Source organism: Gadus chalcogrammus, chromosome 13, assembly GCF_026213295.1.
Source record: "Gadus chalcogrammus isolate NIFS_2021 chromosome 13, NIFS_Gcha_1.0, whole genome shotgun sequence".
NCBI lineage: Eukaryota > Metazoa > Chordata > Actinopteri > Gadiformes > Gadidae > Gadus > Gadus chalcogrammus.
In genome coordinates this window covers 3,165,164-3,172,663 of record NC_079424.1, presented here as the reverse complement: position 1 = coordinate 3,172,663, position 7,500 = coordinate 3,165,164, and the positions used below count along the sequence as shown (strand labels likewise).

The following is a 7,500-nucleotide window of genomic DNA, read 5'->3' as shown; positions in this document are numbered from 1 at the left end:
CCCTTGTTGTTGTGACGCTGTCAGTAAGCCGGCGGCGATCCATGAATCCACGCGGCCGCCCGGCTGAACCACTCCACGTTCGGTCACGAGTCGCCGCGCGGTCGCTCATAGTTCAGGGAGAAAGGCGCGCACTGAAAAGGCGCTCCTTCCGACGCGATCCCCCGCATGAACGACGACAACCCGTCCGCTTCCCCCGTGAGGCTGCGGAGCAAGAGATCCAGCCGCCCTCGGTGACTTGCGACTCACAACAACACACGAGGCTAGCGGACCCGCTTGACTCGGTCCCCCCGGCGCACGGTGCGAACACAACACCCCCCCCATAAGACCACCTCCGCCTCCATACGTCTCCACACACGAGGCTAGCTGCTCCATCACCCGCCGCACGGACACACAACACAGCCAACACCCCCCGCCTGCCTCCGATCATCTCCACAACCTGCCCCCCCCCCCCCCAGACCCCAGAGCACCACCGGTCTCTCCCCTCCACATCAATACAGACAGACCACCGCAGACTCCCCCAATACTCAGCCATCGCCCCCCCACCCTCCTCAGCCCAGCCCAGAGAGACCCCCGGACAAAAGGCGCCCCCAGAGACCGCCAGGGAGGGAAGGAGAGACAGCCGCGGTCGGGAACAAACAAAAGCTTACCCCAGGTCCTCCATTAGCGCGCCGCGGTGGTTATAACGGCTCCAGATCCAACAGTGAGAGTGAGGGAGAGAGCGAGAGAGAAGGAGACACACACACACACACACACGGGGAGTGAGGGAGAGCGGGAGAGCGAGTGAGAGAGACAGAGGGAGAGGGAGACAGAACGAGAGAGAGAGAGATAGAGAGAGCAAGAGAGTGAAAGCGATGGAGACCAACAGAGTGAGAGGGAGGTAGAGAAAGAGTGAGATAGCGAGAGAACAAGAGAGAGAAGGCGAGAGAGAGACACGTGTGTCTGTGGTACTCTTCCTCTCTCCTCCTCCTCCTGCTCCTCTTCTGGCTGATTAGGTATTAATTTATTACGGTCGGTGTGCGGTCGAGGAACGTGCAACAGAACACGCAGGAAGCAGGGAACCGGAGCCACGGTGTGTGTGTGTGTGTGTGTGTGTGTGTGTGTGTGTGTGTGTGTGTGTGTGTGTGTGTGTGTGTGTGTGTGTGTGTGTGTGTGTGTGTGTGTGTGTGTGTGTGTGTGCGTGTTTGCTGTAAGGGATGGTAATCCTGATGTTTTGTTCAAATGTCTCAGACACGGTAGGGTTAGGGTTAGGGTCGGACAACATGGTGGGGGGATGGGGGGGGCTGGGGGGATACTGGCTAGGGGTTGGTGGTCATGTGTGGCATCATGGGTAATGTAGTCCACCTAAGTACATTGGCGGTAAACTGGTTCCAAACCAGTTCATAGGTGCTCTTTAAGTAGTGAAAGATGTGTAAACGCCAAACCAATCTATAAAATGGAGACTAAGAACGATGTGTATCTTTGTTAGCTCCAGCTGCAGCTGCATTCAGAAAATAGAAAAATAACCAAATAATAGAAAGTGGGTCTGAGCCAGCAGATGTGACTTCTGAGCAGCACATATTGGTCTGTTTTTGTTTGTGTTTGTGTGTGTGTTTGTGTTTGAGTGTGTGCATGCATGTCGGTGCAGGACGATGCGTTTGTGTCTGTGCATGTCCGTCTGTGTGTGTGTGTATGTGAACGTGTGCATGCATGCGTGCGTGTGTGCGTGCGTGTCAGTATGTGTGGTGTATGTGTGTGTGTGCGTGCGTGCCTGTGTGCTTGTATGTGTGTGTGTGTGTGTGTGTGTGTGTGTGTGTGTGTGTGTGTGTGTGTGTGTTTGTGTGCAGAAGGGTAGCTAACGAGAGGAATAAAAGATGTTACGGTGCACTGAACCAGCTATAGAAAACATCTTCTGCAGCCCCTCTCTGCCCCTCTTAGAGGGGCAGAATAGGTGGTAATTACCCCCTGACAACATCCCTGAGAAGGACCACCACTAAGTCAGTCTTCACAAGCATTTTTAGCTCTGTAGAGAGGGGGGCAACCCAATAAAAAGAGCTCACGTGAAAACAAGTGCATGGCACAGTGAGGGAGAGAAAGGGAGAGAGAGAGAGAGAGAGAGAGAGAGAGAGAGAGAGAGAGAGAGAGAGAGAGAGAGAGAGAGAGAGAGAGAGACACTGAGCCAGAGCCAGAGCCAGAGAGCCAGAGAGAGAGAGAGAGAGAGAGAGAGAGAGAGAGAGAGAGAGAGAGAGAGAGAGAGAGAGAGAGAGAGCAAATGTGTGAGAGAGTGAGCACGAGAGAGACAGAGTGAGCAAGCGAGAGAAGAAAAGACAGCCTGTGAGAGACAGAGAGAGAAGACAGAGCCAGAGTCGGGCGTGTCATTACGTTAGGATGATTTGAAGATGAGTTGATTACAATGACATAAGTTACAGGCTAACAGAGAACGACAGAACATTACACATGAATACTGCAGCCGGGATGTTTAATCTCCATCCCTGCCTTTGGTTGGAGGGGAAGGTGGGAGGGGGTGGGTGGGGTGGAGGAGGTTGGTAGAGGGGGGGTGGAGATTTGGGGGTTGGTTGTGACCTAAAAAGTGAGCCACAGCACAGATTGCAATCTTTTTTGAGTGAAATCAATTTTTCTCTCTCTCGCTCTCTTTTACTCTCTCCCTCTGCCTACTCCCTCTCTCTCTCTCCCCCTCCCCACTCTCTCTCTCTCTCTCTCTCTCCCCCCTCCCCACTCTCCCTCCCTCTCTCCTTCTCCCCCCTCCCTCCCTCCCTCCCTCCCTCCCTAGGGTAGGGAATTTGGAGAAAAAAGCCAGAGCTAGATAGAGTTTGAAAGTAGAATAATCCAACCCCTCCCTTCAGCTCCCCTTCCAAAGCCACTCCACCATAACACAGGAGTAGTTTGCTCGCTTTAGCAACAACTCATGCCAAGCGCACGTGTGTGTGCCTGCAGGTAGCCGGTGGTAGGGAGTCAGACAGGTAAGCCAACCATTAATTGAATGTGTACCAAATTAACTGGTTGGACGGGCTGCGACCCCCACAGATACCCGATTTGTGTATTTTTTCTGAGCTATTTGATTTATTTCTAGCAGTCGTGATTTAAAGACTATTTAAACAAATACGACCAAAAGATCTTCCCAAATAAAGTGCAAACCCTAGCTTTGATACGATCACTACCACACTCTCATGCTCTACTTGAAATCCCCTCTGTTCTCAAGAGTTCAAAGAAACAGAGAGTGAAAACCGGTCGTCTTGTTCAGCCAAGATGTGTAGAGCTCTTGAGGGCCACAGACCTTTACTCATACCAACTCTGTGTCGGACACATCAAAACCCACCCAAACAATTGTGTGAACATGGAGCTATTATGGTTGATCTTCCTCGATCCATGGCCACTTAAGAGCCCAGTGACTGGGGAGGGAGGGGTGTTAACAAACACACAGACCCTCTGTCCTGCATTGATCTCAGGCGTTTGGTCACTCTGTGGAATGCTCTGTGCAGGATACAGGTGTCTCTTTCAGCGTCTTGTTCTACCAAATACCTGAGCTGTTAAATGTCTCCAGGGGCCAAAGTCCAGACCTCTCTAGATAGATAGATAAAACTTTATTAATCCCCTGGAGGGGACATTCCTGTGCTAGAGCACGACTTAAAGTGATATCGTATCACTGCTGCTCTGCCAGGATGCATTTATTGTCTATTTGCCGGACACTCAGGATTTACAAGCTCCATAAGGTTCCACTTGGTATCCTGGTCTCTCTTGTTGAATGTAAGCTCTATTACTATTACTATCTATTACTATTAAAAGCATGCGCTTAATGCCGGCCAGGACAGTGTTGTTCTCAGGGCGTTTGAGTCTCAGCTGGAAGGTTCAGGTCTCTGAACCCAGAGCGCCCAGTCTACCCGTGTTACCTATAGTCCCAGACTCCGGGCCCTTACCACGATCTGATCCTGATCGTGACCACGACCTGATCCGACTGACATGATGGAGCTCAACTCACTGCGAGCGGCTCTGGGTGAAAGTGCCTCAGGGTAAATGTGGCTTGGATCCAATCGAGGGATTCAAGACCGTGCGTTGAAGCATTGATGCATTGAGATTTTATTGACTAAATCTGCAACACTGGCAAACAAGGATGATCACGGAAAAAGAACATAAAACAAATAGACAGACTCTTGACCTGAGTCCACTGTGAATGAACCCTCAACCCAACTGAAGCCATCCAGGCTGAAATAGACAAACTCATTCGGTTAGCTAGCTCCACCTCTGAGCTATACCAGGTTATGATTGATCAATTAAACTCACGTACCAAGCTTAACCAGCCAACACACTAAACTAAGGGGTGTTATCATTATCAAGAGTAAATAGAAGTGATGTGTGGATTCCGATCCATCATTCCGACCTCAATAGACAGTGATCAATCCCAACTGCTGATCGATTATTGGAACATGCTGGCTGGAGGCCAGAGTCTCCATGAACTATCTTTCCATGATGCGTCTGTTATCAGGGCGGTAGCACCTATCACGGCTATAAAAACACCCGGCGATTGATCATCATAGTGTCAACAGAGGTCAAAGGTCAGCACTGAGAGCTCCTTGAGAAAACTGTTAGATACTCCAAGTAGCAACATCTCAAATGTTACACAATCCCAGTAAAACCGTCACAAATGTTATACACTCCCAGTAACAACATCTCAAATGTTTTACACTCCACGTACCAACATCTCAAATGCTACCCACTCACAGTACAAACGTCTCAAATGTGGTATACTCCCAGTAAATACGCGCATCCCAAATGTTAATTATCACTAACTCAAATAACTATAACATCCCGCTGAATTCTGCTGTGGATCTCGGACCAGCAGATAAGACGGTACAATCTGTATGTGAGATCATCTGGTAAACCAGGAACACCGTGTTCAGGAGATGGGAATCTGAGATAAGAATAGACTTTTTTTTTTTCTGAATATTGTAATTCAATAAATGCCGACCACACCTGTGTGTAACCACACACGCAGATGGAGAGAGAGAGAGAGAGAGAGAGAGAGAGAGAGAGAGAGAGAGAGAGAGAGAGAGAGCGAGAGAGAGAGTGTTTACGCAACAGCAAATTATTACCGGCGTCCAACACTAAAGTACCAAACCCTGAGAACTCGGTTTTGGGAAATCGTCTGTGTTCCTCGTGAAACCCCTCATTTCAGCAAAGGTCCGCAGTTTGTGTCCAATCATTGACTCATTAAATGCATCCGCAGGATTCAGAGCAAACCGCCCAAAACGAGCGACCCTGCGTAAAATAACGAGGCCAGCAGAGTAGCTGCAAACATAACCGATATTTATGCATTATTAATCTGTTTTTCCAAGCAATGCTAACAATATCCCAGACAATATTTTTCAACACCTTAACTTTCAGCGTTTGCAGAATAGGGATATAATAATAATACGAATGTTACGGCAGAGTTATTATTGAAACCTTTTTTAACCAAGACAAATACTGATTGTGTTGTTTCAACTTTCAACTTCTATTGTCAATAACAGGTGAGCCAGAAGAATAGTCACGGTGAACACTGAGACACTGAACCCACTGGCACTCCCCCTAAACTAACTCACTAACTTACTCTAATGCACTTCAACTAACTTAGCTTCTCATTGACTGAACCAGATTAACCGCAGGAAGCCCAGCTGCTCTGATGATCTCTACCGTGATCTGCTGGTACTGAACCTGGTACTGAACCTGCTGGTCTCCCGGTACTGAACCCGGTACTGTACCTGGTAGTGAACCTGCTGGTCTTCCGGTACTGAACCTGGTACTGAACCTGCTGGTCTCCCGGTACTGAACCTGGTACTGAACCTGCTGGTCTCCCGGTACTGAACCTGGTACTGTACCTGGTACTGAACCTGCTGCCCTGTGATCCCCTGGTACCTGTACTCTCTGTAGGTGGTGATCTCCTGGTACTGAACCTGGTACTGTACCTGGTACTGAACCTGCTGCCCTGTGATCTCCTGGTACTGAACCTGGTACTGAGCCTGCTGCCCTGTGATCTCCTGGTACCTGTACTGTCTGTAGATGGTGATCTCCTGGTACTGAACCTGGTACTGAACCTGCTGTCCTGTGATCTCCTGGTACCTGTACTGGCTGTAGGCGGTGATCTCCTGGTTCTGGTGCTGTCTGGTCCGTTGCGCTGTAGGTCCTTGGTCCAGAAGATCTCCGCTCGCTGGGCAGGTCCTGTCACTCTGCCAGAGTCACGGTGTGAGACCGGACAACGCTCTACTACTGGACACCCCGCCCACTGCCCTCGTAAAGTACAGCGATCCACCCAGGAACAACACACACACACAGACACACACACACAGACACACACACACCTACTCATTTCGGTGTGCACCTTGTGCCATGAATTGCACTACACCGACAGAAACACACACATGCACACGCATATGCACACACACACACACACACACACACACACACACACACACACACACACACACACACACACACACACACACACACACACACACACACACACACACACACACACACACACACACACACACACACAAACTCACTCGAAAACACCCACGCAAACACGCCTACTAACTTAGGAGTGCAACTCATCTCATGAATTGTGCATGTGTGCGTGCATCACACCACACACACTAAAGTACACACTCTTTCTCTCCCACACATACACACAAACACACACACACTCTCACACGCTTACACACACACATACTCCCACATTACTCAGACCTATAGATAGATAAAGGAAGCATTAGGAGGTTGCTCCTTGATAAGTCTTACACAAGACAGAGCAGGCTATCAATAATTAGCTTGTGGCGTCGCTAGCCAGGAGTGTGTCTCCCTCACAGGAGGAGGTGGGGGGGGGGGGGGGTGGTCAGACAGACAGGAAAAGGCAGAGACAGAAGATCAGATAAGACCCGAAGGACAGAAAGTTCAGCCAGGGACCGACCGCAGACAGAAGATCGTTATTCTTTAATTAGTTGGCTAAATCCTCCTCACATTTGGTGTCCATTTTACAGCAGTAAAAACCTTCAGCAACAGAGTTATAATCCACCATGATGCTCACAGGAGGGTTAAGGACGCAGAAGTTCTGCTATAACACAGTAGGACTGCTGGACCCGAGAATAATCTCAGTTAATCTCTCTATACATGTGTGAAACTAATTACATCTCCGACCATGCATGTTTCGGAGAAATCTCATCCTTTTACATGTATGGATGCCATCTGTGGATTGTCCAATCAGAGGCTCCCTAGGGGCCCCCCTGCTGTTGCCCCCCTGCTGTCCCACATAATGAAGGATGTCATTTAAGACCATCTCTGGTCAAATGTCACGCACACACACCCTGAGGTAGAAGTACTCTTCTAGCTCCACGAAAGGTTCTGTTTAACTGTTTGGTGTTTTTGAGAACTGTTCAATTATATTATGGGATGTTTGATGGATTCAGAATAATTTAATTCAGAATCCTCTCTTTTTGATTGAATACGCAGTTTGAGTGAACCTCAATAACATTC

The 7,500-nt window shown here is 49.1% G+C and overlaps 1 protein-coding gene across 3 annotated transcripts in view; it reads right to left on the bottom strand.

The window, feature by feature from the left end:
* LOC130401920 (protein kinase C and casein kinase substrate in neurons protein 1-like) overlaps nt 1-7,500 on the bottom strand; it is a 27,355-nt gene that overhangs the window by 14,327 nt on the left and 5,528 nt on the right. Inside the window, exon 1 of one of the 3 annotated variants that reach the window (XM_056605948.1) lies at nt 6,091-6,194. The exons of 1 other annotated variant lie outside the window; for it this stretch is intronic. The gene's annotated coding sequence lies outside the window, so the exon portion shown is untranslated. Of the gene's footprint in view, nt 1-647; nt 734-6,090; nt 6,195-7,500 lie in introns of those variants that run through there. One more of the 3 variants, XM_056605949.1, reaches the window with a different exon arrangement.